Source organism: Egretta garzetta, unplaced genomic scaffold, assembly GCF_000687185.1.
Source record: "Egretta garzetta isolate BGI_Z169 unplaced genomic scaffold, ASM68718v1 scaffold314, whole genome shotgun sequence".
Lineage (NCBI taxonomy): Eukaryota > Metazoa > Chordata > Aves > Pelecaniformes > Ardeidae > Egretta > Egretta garzetta.
Window position 1 is genome coordinate 727,604 of NW_009259531.1, and position 18,543 is coordinate 746,146.

Below are 18,543 nucleotides of genomic sequence, written 5' to 3' on the forward strand. Positions count from 1 at the left end.
AGTCAATGGGAATTTTGCCATTGATTAAGAGGGCCAGGATTTCACACACAATCTAAATACAGATGCCTGGAAGAAGATGGGAAGCTGATGTCTGATTCTAAAGGATTACTAAAAAAATCTATTCTAGAAGGTTTTATATTTTATAGGCTTGTATTGATCTTTCCTCCTCTCAGTTAAAAAATAAATTCAGCAATGACACTGAGGCCAGACACAATTATCTCCATAATGTCACCTTCCAGTGAGATGCCTACCAGTCATGAAACCCTAATGAAAAGCCTGTTTCAAAAAGTGCTTTCTGCAAAATTTTTTCTGTACTAGTACATAAGTCAATATGTGGGTAAGAAAGGTAGGTTACAGAAATGTGCCTTGGTCTTGCTATTGCAGTAATACTGATTCATGACAATGTAGTAGAGTTTAAAACTGAAATACTTGAGCTTGGCTGGAGAATAATGGGCTCTGCAGAGGCTCTTGTGCATTTCATAATCGGTGCTGACAAACTATGGAAAAAGACATTTTAGCAAAATCATCATTCATACTAAAACTGTACACTATGATTAGTTACTTCTGCCTTTCTAAATTAGATGAAGTAAGGACAGGGGAACTAATGTAATTAGCAAAGGGGAAGAAAAGCATCTTCCTATTATCTTGGAAATCTCCAAATCACATAGACATTTGGGTGAAAATTGCTATCTCTGAAGGCAGATTTTTCAGAGCTCAAAAGCTGACATCACATTTCTGATCATAGATAAACTGTGTGAAACACAAAGATCAGAAATATATTTTCTATGATTTTGATGCACACAAATATCTTCTAATGTCTTATGATTGTTCTCAAGAGTTTAGAAAGGGAGGAATAATAATATTGGTGAAAGTAGATGTCTGGTTCTAAAGGATTAACAAAAAAAATCTTTTCCTGAAGGTTTTAGATTTTATAGGCTTGTATTGATATTTCTTCCTCTCAGTTAAAACAAAAAAAATCTGCTTTCTACATTAAACTATGAATTGATGGGTTTTGGACTAGTGTGGTGGGTTGATCTTGGCTAGATGCCAGGTGGCACCAAGCCACTCTGATCATTCTCCTCCTCAGCAGGATGGGGAGGGGGAAAAAATGGGATGGAAAAAAAAAAAACCCTCATGGGTTAACATAAAGGCAGTTTAATAAAAGCAAAAGCAAAGACTGTGTATAGAAGCAAAAGGAAAACAAAGATTTTATTCCCTATTTCCCATCAGCAGGCAATGTGCAGCCACTTCCTGGGAAGCAGGGCTTTAGTACATGTAGCAGTTGCTCCAGAAGTCAAACGTCATAAATAACAAATGCCTCCTCTTCCTCCTCCTTTCTCTTAGCTTTTATTGCTGTGCAGATGCCATATGGTATGGAATATCCCTTTGGTCAGTTGGGGTCAGCTGCCCTGGCTATGTCCCCTCCCAAGATCTTGCCCACCCCCAGCCTACTGGTGAGAGGTAGAAATGTTGGTGAGATAGCCTTGATGCTGTGCCACCACTGCTCAGCAGTAGCCAAAACACTGGTGCTTATCAACACCTTTCTAGCTATGAATACAAAGCACAGCACTATGGGGAAAATTAACTCCATCTCAGCCTGATGCAATACAGCTAGAAACTGCTGTTCTAGTGGCTCACCTGAATCCAATCACATGTTTCTTTTATTCAGTGAAAGAAGAGCTGCAAACAATTTAATCAGTGGCTCTGTCAATGTGCAACAGCTGAGGGTCTGGCTCGAAAACAGGTCAACAGCCTTCTTTTTCCATTTGCTATATTTATCATTGGGAAGGTCTGCGTTTTGGGAGGATTTTGTCAGTATGGGAAATTGGTGAGTGCTTTTTCTAATGTAAAGGTTATTTTGCTTTTATGGTATAATGTGTATTCCTTCTTTTACCAACTAAGATGTATTTATTTGGGACCTGGGTGAAGAAATGCAAGTGCGTTTCAGATATATCTCTCTCTGCTTTTCAGAGACAATGGTCTTGTACAAGTTTTCAGTATCAGCCTTACTCTTCCTCCTTTTCTTGATACCTTACTAGCATGTTTTTTTCCTGAACTGTTTTTCCACACTGCTATGTGGTACCAAGTGATGCTAGCTTTGGGAATTGCCATGCATACCTTCTGGTACACAGCTATGACAATAAATAGGTTTACCAGGTCAGCTCCAACCTTTAATGCTGCTGGAAATGTGAGAGTCCTGCTTCTCTGTGGAATGCAGAAAGCTGACTTACAAGAGCACGTTTTTAAGCCCACAAGGCTGAGTGGGTTTGAAACGTGTGCAGCTGAGCTCTCTTGGTCCTAATGAAAACATGCATCTGGCAGCACTGAAATTCCTGCTTAAAAATAATCCCACTTTTTGGAGGTTGTTGACTTAATAACACTGTGGACCCTTTTTCTATTTCCTAGAGTGTCTGTTTTTTCTTTTTTGTCACCACAACAGCCAGTGACAGATGCTGTAGTCCACCTCTGGTTTATTTCTTGCTTCCTTTTTAGACCATTTTGAACACTTAAGGCATTTCATAGAGCTCGGCAATCAACCTGATTTTAATGAATCATTTTAGTTCTAGCACCCTCCTCCTTACTAACAGACAATCCAACCAGTCAGCATTGCCTATATTATAATCTTTCTGTCTTCACAGCCATATATTTAGTGCAAAGTAAATGCAAATTATTTTTACAAAATTTTATATCAGTGAAGATGTCCTTCTACCACCTAGAAAAATATTCAGCTTCACCTGTAACTTATTAACTTTCTCACTTAGCTTCTGGTGTGTTCATTTTTCATGGTTCAAAAGACCTGTAGTTCAGCCTGCAAACTTGAAGCATTATCCCATTATCACTAGGGATCAATGTGTAATTTTACCTCCAAAAATACTTTTCAAAGGTCTGTTTTTCCCATGGCTACTCCTGTGTATGATCTTAATTATAGTCATGACTAATTTTAACAAGTTAGACAATATTAATTCCATATTGCTATGAAATATCTTTCCCAGCTGATTTAGAAAATTGGAGCATTTTAACTATAGCTGTTTGGGTGAATTGTTTAAAGAGCTGGCACACCGCCACAGTTGTATAAAATTACACAGTCTCAAGTTTAAAATGTTAATACACATTGCTGGAGACAGCTTGGAATAGCCATGTAAAAAACCTGCAGGCTCTCTAATTTATCTTTAAAATATCAAGCTTGTATGAACTAATTCCTCCTCTAGTTCTTGGCAATTTGTTCTTTACTTAAATTTCTAGAAAAAGTTGAAAAGTTCTCTTTTGAATTTGCCTGCCTGTTTGGCATGCCTGAAGCTGGACCTCTGGTCTGGGCCAGAAATCTGGATTTTAAAGCTGTAAATGTCGAGGCTGGATCTAGGTCTTAAATATATCAAAATCTATGTGTTGTTATATTTGAAAACCCGGTTTGCCTTCAACTTCTCCTTGGAGTCATGCTTTTAGATATAAATTGTCCTGTATATAATTATATTTCTAGTGATTTTCAGGAGGGAGGCAAACAGTACCTTTTTCTACTCAGCAGGTTGAAGTAAAAACAATCTTTGGTGCTTTTTCAGTTAGGAAGAGGTAGCTGTGACTGAGACGCATGCAACTGCCATTTCTTTGCCCTTCTTGATGAGCTCTTCCCTGTAGTAGAGCAGCGAGCCTTCTGGTTATCTCTTCTGAGGACCTCCTCCCCTCCGTAGGCATGTCAAAGGGTGTCATCTCACTCATTTTTTCCATCACTGTAAAACATAATTACCTCAACCATACAGTTACCCTGGATTGTCTAAGAGTCCACCAAAGGTTGTTGCAGCCACAGAGCCCACAGCAGCACTTGCTTTCCCAAGTGCTAGTGAGAGACTGCTTCACCTCCTGAAAATATGCTTTGACTGAATTTCCAAGCACTTTACAAGTCATAGCTATGAGCATCCCACCTGGCAGGAGCAGGCAAACATTTTACAATCCTGCAGACTGAATTAACTTAAAAAAAAAAAAAAAATTACACAGCTTTTTATCTTTGTGTGTATTTTCTATTACTTGGTTTACTATGTTCATCTTCTGCTTAGATTGTATAGTGGCATAACAAAGCCTGGCTTTTCTATCTTTAAAACCGTTAGGAAGAAAGTATGAAGATATGATTGTTACAATAGATGTTTCAGGTTTCTTTTTTATGTGTGTGTGAGGAGAATTTTTTGTGATGGTAGATCTAGGGAAGTGGAAAGAGGCAGGAAAAGGGATAACTGCTGAAGAGACTGATACCTAATTATTGAAAAATAAAAAAAAAAATGGGCTTGGGAATGGGAGAGAGAAGCCATGTTCTGGCTGAACCTCTAATATTGCTCTGTAAAGCAGAAAACCCTAAATTAATCCTGTGTTTGGTTTTAGATTTGTGGCTTATAAAGACTAAATGCACTGTTTTATGTTTTGACTGAAAGTCAAAAGTATTCCCTCTTGTACCTTTAAACAATTCAGGCTTGCTGCTGAGGGGAACATGGTAGATGTGCAAATGGCCCCTCTGCTTTGCCATAGCAATGTTCTCCAGAGCATTGTGAGATGACATGACTGCAGTGCATAGGGCTCTGCCATCCTGCCAAAAGCACCAGCTGTTTATCCATAGCCCATGAGAATTTAAAGTAGGGTCTGCTGTGGCTCAAGCTCTGCTCCTGCACTGAGAGCATGGGAGACCCCTGCCCTCCCTGGACTGGCCACAAAGTAGGCCACCCAGGCAGCTAGTTCCTGTATAGCTGTGATGCATATAGGCACATCAAGGCCTCTCTGCGTGCAATTGAATCTCTCTTCACCATGTGGCATTTAATAGCTTTCATCAGTTACATCCCTTGCACTCCAAGGTTTTTATGACATTTTCATGTCTGCATTCTCTTCTGCCCTCTTTGCTCCATGCCCCATTTTTCATGAGAGCAAATTCCTCCGCTCCCTCTCCTGATCCTTTTTTTTCAATTTCATTTTTATATAATTTGCTTCTTATATTTTCTTTGCAGTACCTGCAGCAGCTGCTTTGCAGGTCCCCTGCTGTGCAAATCGCTCTCCACAGAGGAAGATCTTCCTGTCAGTGACTGACAAGAGGTGCCAGGAGCAGGAGACATTTAAAAACTGTGAGTTGGCAAATCAGCAGATACCTGTGTGCAGTTCTGGATACGCCCCTAGCATTAGTTCCTATCTCGTATCAAAGAGGTTTTAAGATGATATGGCCCGCAGGCAGAGTTTCAGGTTAAAAGGAACACACTCATTGTGTTTGGCTGCATCTATCATCTTGGGGTTTTTGTTTTGTTTTAAATATAATAACACCAGCGGTTTGTTCTTGGGGAGATTTCTGGCTTGTGTTTTGTTGTTATTTTTTGTTTGAGGTTTTTTTTTCTTGTTTTTATATGGAGGCTGTGTTTACAACAGCCTGAACAAGGAGAAAATGCTCTTAGTACTAAACAGCTCCTGTTTTTCTTCTCCAAAGAAATAAAGATATGTTTCATATTTTCCAAGGCTGACAATGTTGAAAAGGCTAAGATACATCAAACACTGAAGGAAAGAGGAAGGGATCTGCTCTAACTACCAGTTTCTTTGGGGAAAGATGTGGGATTTTAGGTGAGACTAGGAATGCCCTGGACAGTCCTCTTCTCTTGATGTACAGGAGAAAGCAAAGGGTCTGGAGGAGGTTTGGAAACTTGGTTTAGTTCCTGAACCTTCTTAAAGAGGTTTTAAAATCAGTCCTAAGTGAAAGCACTTTGTACAAGAAGGTGTAGCTTTCAGGCAAAATAGCACTTGAATCAAATGCAGAATAAATAGCCTGAATAAAGGGCACAGAATTTGGTCCACTGCGACCATTTGATCTGAGTGGCTTAAGGCTTTGCATGCTTCATACTTGCAAACCAGCTGTAAAATGCAGGAAATACAAGTAGCCATGGTCTGACGTTTCCCCATATGTTCCCAATATTTAATAATTTGCTCTCTTCTCTGAGCATATTAAGTTTATTTATAAATTTAAAAAATATGTTTTATTTTATATAATGAGCTTAAAGCTAAAATGGTCTTTTTGCTCCAAATTCCTCAAAACACCCTCCTTTGCCAGATGGAGGGTATTAATTTTTTCTGGAGGAATTTGTGTATAAGATACGGACGGACAAGACGTGCTTTTTAGCACACCAGGCTTTTGCTTTGCTGTTCTGTGTGTGTTTCTACTCTCGAGAGCTTCTGTGCAGTGAGTGAGTCTTTTGAAAAGCCTAAATTCTTTTTTGCCTTGCTCTAAGGATGATGGAGAGTGAGTGGTTCTTACAGCCGAGACTAGTGTTTTACTAACTGGAAAAAACCCTTCCTTTTGAAAAGCTTGTGAAGAATCATCCTCAACATGTTGGAATCAGTAAGAATTTTGCTGTTGAGCTGAACAGCACTAAACACAACTGAATGGTACTTCAGTTAAGAACAGCTTTTAAAACATTTCAGCGAAGGTTTGTTTTCAGATTATAAAAGCTATGGATAAGAAAAACATACTGGTTCTAAATGTCCATGTACCTAAAAAGTGGCAGAGTACAATCTCCCAGATTTGTGCTGATAGTACCAAATTTTAGCTAATGCTGTGTCCACGCTCATTCGGTGAGTGGGAGGTGGTTATAGCTTCAGACTGCATGCCCCAGAATGCTACACTGAGAAGAAATGCTGACCTGAATACCTTTCTGCACTCTGTGCTTCATAACTTTGGTTTCTACAGCACAGTCTCAAGTCTTTTTATTCTGTAGAGATTACAATTTTGTGGCTGTTTCAAACTAAAATTTAAATATCTGAAATAAAAATGTATGACAGGCTGCCTCCTGCGCCTGCTTATATTTATGTAGCAACCCAGTGAAGTGAATGAAAATATGCTTCTGTACATAAAGAGTGAATCTGGTCCAAAATGGGTTGTTTTTCACATAAAGATACAATTCACATAAAGATACAATTCCGTAAAGGCAAGTGGGTTTTTAATTGAATAATACTTTGTGTAGTTACTTCATTATAATGCAGGGATTGATTCACCATACTTTTGTCTCCCAGCAAACTGAATATAGAAATGAGAGCTGGTTAGATGGGTGATGAGAATAGACTGTGTAAGAAAAAGGATCCTTTCTGGATTTTGTTTCAGATTCATTTGCCTTCTGTCAAGACAATTTTGTTTATAAACCAGTGAGAACTTCTGGTGGTTATAAACTAACTTCATTTTTACTCTTACCAAGGTTCTTAACTGTTTAGAAAAGTGACCAGGTTCCCACCTGAACTGCAAATTAGTAATTCAAGTAATTCTAATGTTCTTGGTGATTGTGGTAAGCTGCTAAATTAATACTGTAGTATTTCTTTAATGAAATAATTGTAATGGTGAGAATAAAATCAATCGCAATCAACACTAAAAATAGGTCTTTTCAAACGAACCTAACTTCATTCTCTGGGAAAATTAAAAGCTTGGTTAAGGAAAGTAACCAGATAAGGAATACATTTAGGCTTCTGTAAATCTCATGAGTATTATATAAAGAACATTATAGTTTGTCTATATGGAAAACGTTAAACAATTAAGAACTGGATGATGGACTTGTCTTACAATAGATGTCAAAAGAAATTTTCGTCAAATAGCAGTGTTTCCAGGAATGGTATATATCGATGTGAAGCCTGGCATTAATCAGTATTTCTCACTGTAACATCACTGCTATGACACTGTTGATGGCAGAATGCCAACCGAGGGCAAACCTGTCCTTCCAGGTGAGTTGGATTGTAAAGTAGGATTGGAACCAGAAAAATAAAATCTTTTGTTATATACACCAAAACAGAGTAATAAATCAAGTAGCAGGGAGTATGATCTGTGCCTGGTGTTTGAGAGGTATTGTGAAAGCAGATACTGTGAAACATGTTTGGGTACCATAGTGGAGAAGCAACTGAACATATGACATGAGTAGTGCAGCAGGAAATGGCATTAGAGAGGGCGTTCACCTCTGCGCACAGCATTTCCAAGGTATTACAGGACTATAGCATGCAGCTCTAGCATTAGATTTCTAAACTTATACTAAAAATTGGCAAGATATAGGGATTGAGCAGCGAGGGAGATTATATATAGATTCAGTGGATCTACAACCACAGTATAACTGATCTAGTCCTTATACATCCTGTGTCCGTAGTGGTATATGTGTCCACATATCTGTCCATGCAGCTGTAAACCAAATGCGATTTTCGTTGGTCTTCATTTTGCGGAGAGCCTTAAGAGACAAGTATTCCATTTCCAAGTTTTGTGTTGTTGATTTTTATGGTCCTTGAGTCTTATTGCTCATTTCTATGCAGCACTAAGCAAAACTTTTGCTCCACTTCATTACCTTGGGTCTCTCAAAGATAAAAACAAGCACAAGGTAAGTGAAACTGAAGTGTTGAATATACCAAAAGCAGCATGAGTCTTCCAATTTGAACTTTGTTGTTAGAAAATAATTACTGCATAAGTTGTGGTATCTCCCAGCTATATCCTGAACATCCCCAAACTCTACTACACTGTGGCCTGTTAAATCTGTAAGTGTGTAAGGCACTTGAGAACATTAATTCACAGCTACAGTTCATTCAAATGAATTTTCCTGAGGTTTCCTGTTAAGGAAAGCCTGAATTTATTACAAGAGGTCTGGCTAACAGCCCCAAAATGGAACTTACCACAAGAATAAGCATTTCTATGACATTCCTGTTACAAGCCCCCACCACTAATATTTTTCCTTGAACCCCCCTGCCTATATATCCTGAAAATAATGCAGGTAAATCCCTAGTCTTTTACACATATTGAAAAGCCTACTAAGTGAAAGAAATACAATAATAAATGATCAAGTATAAAAAGGTGCTTTGGCTTAGATGTTTCTCAGAAGTGATACAACAAAATTAAAATCAACTGATTCCCCTGGAAAAAGACTAATACATGTCACTGCAGCAATTCCTCAACGTGTTTCTCTAAGTTTAATATAGTTTCTGGAATAGCTTTTTAGAATGTTTTTTGCAGAAATTACTGAAGGAAAGAGACATTACCTGAATGAATAATAACAAAAATGCACTAGGCAGATGGTACAGAGATATAGGATCTAATTTCTGCCAGACTTCAAATGTGGCCATTCAGCTGCCTTTTTTTTCTGTATGAGGATAATAAAACCAGCTTTGGAAAACTCCCAGCTCTCCCTATAAGTTTTAAACAATTGCTAAGCAAACCTCTGAGATTTTTTGTTTTCTTTTGACAAAGGAAGGTTGGTGGTGTTCTTAGAGCCGTCTAAAATATTTTGACATGGAGCTGCAGTAAAATTTTCACTTGAAAAAATTTCATTTTCAAATAGAATATCCTTGCTGTTTGTGGGGGATCGGGAAGTTTCCAGTCAGATATTTTTGGAAGAAAAAATAACATGAAACAAGTACTGATTTTATTTCTGAAAATGAGTAAAGATTGACATTAAATTTTTGATTCACAGTGCAGCTTTGAGAAAGTTGTAGCATGCTAGGAGAAATTCAGAATGGCTGAGACTTGTACATCTTATGTTAGTCTTCTCCTTTATTACCTTATTTTTTTCACTTGGTGCTGTTTCTGTTATTTCTGTAACTGTCCTCTTATTTTTCTTTTTTCCCCATGCACTTTATTTGTTAAATTTTAATTATATGTCAGCATTTCATTATTCTTTTAAATGCCTCCCTTCCTCCCTCATAATTTCAAACCTCTCTAGATTTTTTTGACTAGTTTCCTTTCTTTTTTTTTTTTTTGTCTTTATCCTCTTTCTTTAATGTCTTCTTTCATCTATTTTTTGCAAAAGCTTCCTCTAAAAATTCTACAGTTTCTTGTATGCTTTTCTTTCCCAGCAGAAGACCAATAGGCAGGATAGCCAGGAGACTGCTGCTCTCTTGGTAGTTGCACAGGGAAACTGCTCGCTTGGGAAAGAGGGTGCTGATGGTTGGGAACTGGAAAATCAAAATGCAGGCTGCAGTTTGGCCTGCGCAGAGCAAAGCAGCTGTCTTGCCTGACAGATATTGAAGGGTTGGCTCTTTCTTTTTGCAGAAATGAATTAAATTTGTGTTGTGGGGTTTTTTGTTTGGTTTTTGTTTTGGTTTGGTTTTTTTTAAATTACGTATTTCTGAGTACTGCAGCCTGTAGCTAGCAGAATTGGAGAGATGTGAAGGGGGTAGGAGTCGGGGACAAACCAACCTGTGGACATCAAAAAGCGCTTGGTTGAGTGCTGGACAGAGTTAACGTGTAGCTAGACATTTCAGCAGCCTTCTCTCCTTCATTCTCCAAAGAACACTATTCTCATTGCCATTTCCATTCTTAATTTGCAGATTCTCTTTCCTGCCTGATGCATCTCTGACAGTCAGTTTTGCTGTGTAGGTATGCAGCATCAGGGCTCTCTTTATATGCCCTGAAAAGTTTTGACAAGTAAGATAGAGCTAAATACCACGTGAAAACCTGTGTCTTCCTGAGGTGGCCCTAAAACAGAATCAGTATTTTTTTCACAGTCATGAAGATTGAAGAGCAGCCCTTTGTTTTCCAATGGTTTAGAGCTTCCAGATTCAATCTTTTGAGGCTACAAACCTTAAAGTCATTATGAACTCGTGTATTCCACACCTGTGGAATCTCTGAGAGATTATGCTGTTTTGGAGCAGGACTGGATGTTATCATCAGCTTGTGTTCCTGAATTCTTTTGTGATAGTCAAGCTCTACCAGCAAGTTGCTGCTAAATGCCCTTTCCAATACTTAACTTTAAGATTTGTAAAAATAAGCCAAAAATGTGTCCTGCTATTCTGGAGACCATACTGTTTCTTTAGTAAAATGCATGAAAAGGGCAGTTCATGTGGAAAAAAAAATAAATTGTAAAAGATCTATTGTTTTGAATACAAGAGGCACTGTTTCTCTGCAGGTGTTTTGCACAAGGGAAAGCTGCAAAGATACCATTTGTGAGCTTTAAATAATGAGTGCAGAACTGTATATCTTCCCTAACCAATGATTCTTCCAGTGAATATGATTGTGAAGGAAATTGAATTCAAACATCAGCTTATTCCCATGCTAATTAGTGCACTCTCTGACTCTCTCACAAGATAACAGTAATACAGACAGAATCAGAATCAAAAGCAACTTCTGTTGCTTTTTGGTGGTTAATGTTGTAATTGTACTTAGCTTATTACAAATAGTACTATTTTTGAAGAACAACATATCCCTAAGTGTGTGTGTGATTGTGACTTTGGAGGTATGGACCAGATTTGGGGCTTGGCTTTAATTGGTGGCTCAGCCCAGCGAAGCTAATGGCAATAGAAGCTGCCTCAGGGTGTCTGTCTGTTTATGTAGCTCCACTCTCCCCTAGGCTACTTCCCTGGCTTAATCCCTCCCCTATTCAGCCTAGAAATGCATTTTTTTTCTTATTTAAGATTCCATAAGCCCTTCATATTTAATATTAGTATAAAGGGGAAACAGAGCCGCAGGAGAAAAATCAGAGTTTCTGTTCTGTTGAGGCATCAGAGTCATTCTTCCCTTAATGAAGAGGAACAGCAGGATGGATAAAAATCAGTGACTTAAAAAATAAATTGGATTTTTAATTTAAGTTTAAAAAAAATCTTTCTTGAGAAAAACTATTTAAAATAAAGTTTTAAACCTATATTAAATCCAATTTATTCTGATGTGTTAAATCATTCATAGTTTAAAGAAAAAAAAAGTGCCCAAACATGTTGCTGGCAAGGTTTCCACATTGGGCGAGTGAGATATTGCTCGTCAGCAGTGAAGAGAAAATAGTTCTTCTAGGTCCCATTTACTCACTTAATTTTGTTCAGTGAATAAAGTCAACACAAAGAAAATTGAGATACTTGTTTTTACTGTGTATTTTTCAGTTATTTTCCTAAAAAGATAGCAATATTAAATTATTTCCTTGGAATTAAATATATCCATTTTGCCACACCTGACACTCAGCACTGAGTCTCTGAAAAAGTGGGATGCCTGTTTTCCTCTACCACCTATGGTTAAAAATGAAATATAAGATGAGATCTACCAGTTTTAAAATCTTGAATGACATGATAGTCAGAAACAACCACTGCAAGTCACTTTGTCTCCCTTTGTTGATTAAAATAATTAGTTTGAAAAGCAAAATATATTTTAATAACTTTACATTTTCCCCTTGAGAACACTTGCATTGATTTGTATTTATAAATATTGATTTATACTCTACATTTTTTGTAGATTATTACCTTCTATAGTTCCTTTAATAAATGTGTGTAGTTAGAAAACTATGTATGTAGACATAATAAAATGGCTATACTTAAATCATAAAGCAACACGTTTTTTAAATCGTATGCTTAAATCATAAAGCAACACATTACCAGCCTGAGATAATCAGTCTCTCTTTAGGAAAATAACTGAGAAGTATTAATGCAAAACAAGACAAAGTTTTCTGCTTGCTGACTTAAAGGTCATGATTCTCTAGTGAGCTGTTCTGTACTAAGCCTTTATATAACTTGATAAAAAGCCCACAGGTTTAGCTCATCAGGATTTAATATGCAATTGACCAAGCACTTGTGATAGCACAGGTTATTCACAGGAAAAACCACAGTGCTAGCACCTTTTGACATGTCTGTCTGGTCTTGAGAAAACAAGAGCGCATTCTCTAGACATCTGCCATGAAGGAGGTGTTGAAGGGTGTGTGCATGCTGTTGTTAGGAGGAGGCCGTGTAGGAAATGAGTCTGCTGTTTGATTTGCAGGCATCTTCATTTTCTGTTTAATCCAAAGAAGTGAGGCTGCCTGTCCTACTTTAGCAAGATACCTATCCGTTTGCATTTGACCATTATCTGCGTTAGAGAAAACATACAAGCAACCCCTGTGGATGAGATATCGGTTGGAAATCTGCAGAAGCAAATTAGAAACAGGAATTGGAGGGAGGAATTTGCTCAGAAGGCTGAGTAGCCCTTCACAGCACAAATTAAAATCTTGCCACTCGTTTGGGACTGGTCTCAATGCACACACACTTCATTTGATCCATGGGGTTTATTCCAGTTGTTTTCAGTGTGAGTAAATGGAAACATATCCATGGTTTTAGGGCCTGAGGATGTGCTAACTGCATGCAGTCCTTGCTGGAATGAGAGCCTTTGCACGAGCGGGCAAAATTCTCTTTGAAACTGAAAAGAGTTTTGTTCTGGTGGATCGTGAAAAAAGTAATGTAAACTGTCATTTGGCACTGAAGGGTATAGGCCTAATCTGGGTATGGATTACGATTGTTTCAACTCTGCTGTATTATGAGGTGAGGGGGAAGATCTATGTTACCTTTTCAGCATGGGCAGTGTGTGTGCATGTGGGAAAAGCAAATGCCACTGAACAAAGAAATGAAGCTCCTCGTTTGCATATGCAGTTGTTTCAGGATTTACCCTAACACAGATTATTGATTGGAGTAATATTTCTACTTCCTCATCGATATCCAGTTTTTGTTTCTTTTGTAAAAGCCTCCCCCACTCCCATCCCCCTGTTGTCTTTGTGCCTAGTATTTTTCCACACTTTATTTCCTAAAAGACTAGCAGGTTTGACGATGCATTGTGATTTCTTTTCTACAGGGCTTTATGAAGGAAGCTGGAGGCAGTTCTCATTAGTCTCACTGACATCTTTTATCACTTATCAGAGGAACAAGCAAACGGAGAGCAATTCCTTTGATCATGGCAAAAGTAGAAAGAGTATTAAAAACCCTATGAAGATTCACTAAGTAGAAAGTGGAAAAGACAGTCTGTGGCATGTTTCAAAGTAGTAACATGATTTAAAGTTGCCAAATTTGCTTGTATATATTAAAGAATTGTTAATGATGCTACATTTTACATGCATCCTTAGGTTTTTGTTTTTTAAGAAAAAAAACAGGCAAAGGTAGAGTGGATGGATTAGATCAATTGGAAAATATCTTTAAAAGGTGAGCTGTGACAGAGAGGAATTCTGTGATTCAGTGAAAATTCTTGAAATAAAAATAAGGTGGTAACGGTGGCACAATGGATTGAAAAAGAAATGTGCTCTCATGGGAGAATGTTAAGAAATCTTAAGAATTCCTTTTCTTTTGGAGGCATTCTGTGGTGAATCAATGTATGTTTGTGAAGACTGCATATACGAACTGCAATGCTTGCAATTATCCATGTATACCTGACTGCCTAGCTCTGACCTCAGAGTGCCACTGCTGCTTCATTCTATGGAAAAATAAGATTTTTATCAGTGGTTCTGAGTATTGATTCACCTAGCATGATGCCCTCGTCATGTGCCTTGCATTATTACCAACAGGGCAGGGAGAAAAGAGAAGTAAATATACCCTCCTGCCTGCAGCTATTGAGCATTATGTAGTCTAGATCCACTAGTGCTTTTCTGTATGGCTGCAGCTCGGTTATCCACTGCTTATAAATCCCATCTTGATTTCTGCATGTGATCAGCTTGTACCTCAAAGCATCAGATTCGAATTGTTCTTGAAGGCCCTTGTCTTAACCTGGGAAAGTACAGACACCACAATTACTTAGGTATTTTCTTCCAGAGTAGACTCTGTGCCAGCCTTGTCCCTGCAGTGTTTTTTACTACCATAGCTCATTTTTAACTATGTTGAATTTGCTTTGAATATGATGCAATGTAGTACATTTCTATAGCACCTTTTACGCAAGCATCCCCAGAGCACTTTCCTATCAAGCTAAAATTAGCTCTGAACTACATACAAATTCCTAAAAGATTCATTAAAAAAAACCCAACTAACTGATAAAGAGAAGGTAGAAACTCAGTTAAAAGTTAAAACAGGCAGAAGGGCAAGATCTTCTCTGTTACACCAGAGTAACACAGGAGCTAAATCAATATATTGCTTATAATAGGCTTGGAGTGCGATTCTCCCAGTTAGTGCAATGAAATGCTTTATCAATACTGACCAGAACAAATTGCATGAATGCTGTAAATGACCTGGAGGTGGCAGGTGAAGCAATACATAGGTGGGTTATCAGATCTCCCTTTATGTACACATTGTTCTAACATTTGCTGCTTCTGATAAGAAAAGGAAAGCCACAAAATTCTTTTGAAACATGGCCTCACTCATCCAAGAGGAAGACAGTGGGAGGAATAAACAAACAGCTTTGAGGGATATGAATCATGGATCCAACATGATGCAAATCTTTTTGCCAGAGCAAGGGGCTTGGAGATAAAGCAAACTCCAGTTTGTTTCTCAGGATTAAAAAAAGAAGATTGTTGCCAGAAGTTGTCAGGAGGGACAGGCAGGCGCAGGGTGATGTGCTCAGGAAAGAGGCTAAGAGTTAGATCTTTTCCTAGACTTAGAGATCTTAATGAAAATCAGACTAGCATATGATCTCTTTGATTGTTGTAAGACTTTCTTTTGATCCTTTTCTTTTAAATAAATAATTTTTTTCTTTAAGGCAGTAGTTCAATTGCCACCATAGTTCCTTCATGGAAGAGAACTGTAGGGCCTGAAGACACATCAAACCTGCTGAGAAATTAGAAGAGAGATTGCTGCCCAAGGCAGGTGATGATGGTATGAACTAGCAAGAAGAGAACAGCATAGTTCAGTGCTCTTGCTAATGGTCATGCATGTTTGTTAACAGTTCTGCCTGTGCCGAAGGTGGTAGTCAGGCTGGTGGAAGTCCACCTCCATGGCTTGTCCCTGCTGTTTCCAGAGCAGTGGGACAAAGGGCATTAGTATATTATGATGTGGCTACCTCAAACCATGGCAACTGTGTTACTACTGCAGCTGCTTGAGGGTCATCTGCAACAGGCAGGAAAGCCTTAAATGGCAGTGAACAAAAGGAAGAGAAATTTTATAGCCACATGGTTAGGAAAGACAGTATTTGAAGTCTGGCATTTGTTACAAAGAACAATGAAAAACAATTTTTAGAGAAAAGTCAGATTTTTAAATACAGCTGTACAAGTAGGCATAAGGTCTTGTAACCATAGCTAATAGATTAGGCAACTAAGCTGCATGTTCTGGGGAGATGTCCCTTCTAACACTTCATGGCCCCAGACTGTAGCTGAAAACTTCCTGTGGGGTGCTGCTGAGCTGTACTGCAGTATGGCAGGAAAGGCAGGAAGCAGGTGTGTATGAAAACTTTGTCTTAGGCTGAGCTTTTTAGCTCTCTAAGGCTATATGTGCTTTTGTGAAATTAAGAACTTTACCAAAATAGGAAGACAAAATGTGGAGAGTGTGTATATTCAGGCTACAGTGTTCAATGAACAAATCCCACCTGGGTCTGGGGAAAGACCAACAGTATAGGTCAATTAGGAAGTTAAGGGCACCTCTGGACCCTGTCGTGCTGCAGCCAATCCTTTACGCTGTGGTGAATCAATTGTCAACTGTATGTGCAGTGAGGTGAGGTATGGTCTCTCAAGTATATTGTTTCCTATTTAGAGACCTTTCCATAGCTAGAAAAATCTATCTATTTTGCTCCGAATATAAGTGCAGTATCTGAGGCAGAGAGAAAGGGATGGGAGGAAAGAGCAGAGAGAAGGTCTGAGCCACATGGTGACGTTGTGAAACGGATGCAAAATAGTAGCTATAAATACATCCAGTGGAAAGATTGAACCTCTGGACTGACACACAAATCTGCCCAGCTCTGCCATGTGCTTCCTCTGTCTGTGATTAGCTGTGTAATTGTTCTTTGTCTTTGCATTCCACTTGTTGTTTATTTATTGTGTTTATTGCTCCCTCATCCTCTCTATTGTGAGCATCGGTGGCGTGCTACAGTGTGGCAGAAACAGGGAAAACATGCGGAGATCAGATAAAGCGTCTCCCTTGCACTGCCTTCATGCTCTGCCTCTTAACTTACGTATTGAAGGGTTTTGGGGTGGCAGCAGCAGACAAAGGCTGTTTCAGAGTGCTCTGCTTTCCCAAAGGGAAATGAATTCCTTTCCTATACAAGAGATTTGTATGGCAAATTAAGTCCGTTATCATTAAGCTACTGCACAGTAGGACAAATCATAATTTTAAATACATTTAAAATGCAAGTACATTTAAAATACATTCTGATGCAGTACAAATCAAGCCTCTTACAGTTGCTATGAGGACAAGTTAGATGAACATGGAGCATAATAATCAAGGAACAAGTTAGTTTGGTTTACAGCTGCTTGTGAAGACTATATAATTTATACCATTCTTTATGTTTACTTACAACCAAATAGCCCCACTGTTGTCTCCTCAGGATAAGAAAAATGTAGGTGCATAAACAAAAACCAGTTCTTACTGTCAGTTTCTCTGAGTTACTCTTTCTACCTTAAAAATCTGCATGATTCTTTGTTCTCCAGAAGAGATTAAATGAATGGAAACTTATGCCCTCCCTTTCCCAAAGTTTCCCAATATTAGCCCTAAAAATGCAGCCATCCATTATGCAGCAGATCAAGCATTTGTTTGCTTCTTCCCAGATTTCTTTTCTCTCTTAATGATTCCCAAATAACAAACTTTTCTTCCTGGCTGTGCCTCTTTTGAGTCTCCTTTTTTGATCATCCCAATTTAGTTTCATGTCAGACTTCATAATCTCATGGGCACCAGAGCCCTCTGCCAAGGTTTATGCAGATTTAAAGCCTGGATTAATCTGGCCCAGTACTTATAAAATGTTCTGAACAAGTGAAGCACTCTAAAAGCACTGTATATTATTACTGAGTCCATGGAAGTACCCCCCTGCTAACTCAGCACACATTTAAGCTGCTGTTCCTGGAGGTGAGGTGCAGCGACAGAAACAATCAAATCCATGTCTCGTCTTCTGAGATTGTATCTCTCTCTCTTTCTTTGTTTCTTTTTTTTTTTTTTTCCTTCCAGGATTTCTGGAAGAAACTGAATAGGAAGGAGGGAGACCTCCTTCAAAGATTTCACCTCCTGAGAGTATTCTTTCAAAGACTTTAACATAGTCTTCCTGCTTTTTGCTGCTGCTGGACTGCCCGGTTCCCTCATGCTGTTTCCTAAGCACTTTTAAAAGCTGGCAGCCTCCACAGAAACCTTTCAGAAAAAAAAAAAATCCTGATGCAGGAGGAGGTGGCTTTCAAACTCTGGTCTGCAGCTGGCACTCAGTGGGGGGAGAAGCCAGTCTCCAAATCCAGGCCATCCCAGCGACTTCATAAAGATCACTAGATGACTCGGGGAACTGTAGGCCTGTGCTAGCCAAACCTGCCATGTTTTTCAGGGACTGTTTCCAAAAAGATTTCTATGTTTTGGTATATAAAGCAAAGATGAAGCAGATGACTGGCAGCTACAGTCCGTGTTTGGTCATCGTGTCTTCCCCTTCTGTCTTATCAATAAGGGGACAAAGCTCAAAATCAAATGTGTATATGTATAGTGATTGGGGTATATTTATGTCTTTCTAGAATTAAATTAATGGAGCTTTAAAATATTTTATAGTGGTTGGATTCAAAACAGGATCAGCTCTCATTTTCACGCTTGGGAGTGTGGCCATCTAAAATGGAGTCAATAAACTTTCCCTGGCACTGTTCAGAAGGCATTATGGGTCCATTTATTTTTACTTCCCTCCCCCCATTATTTGATAGTTCTTTTAAGAGTTGTGAGTTTTACTTGGTTCCTTTTGATCAGAAGGAAAAGGAACTGTAGGAA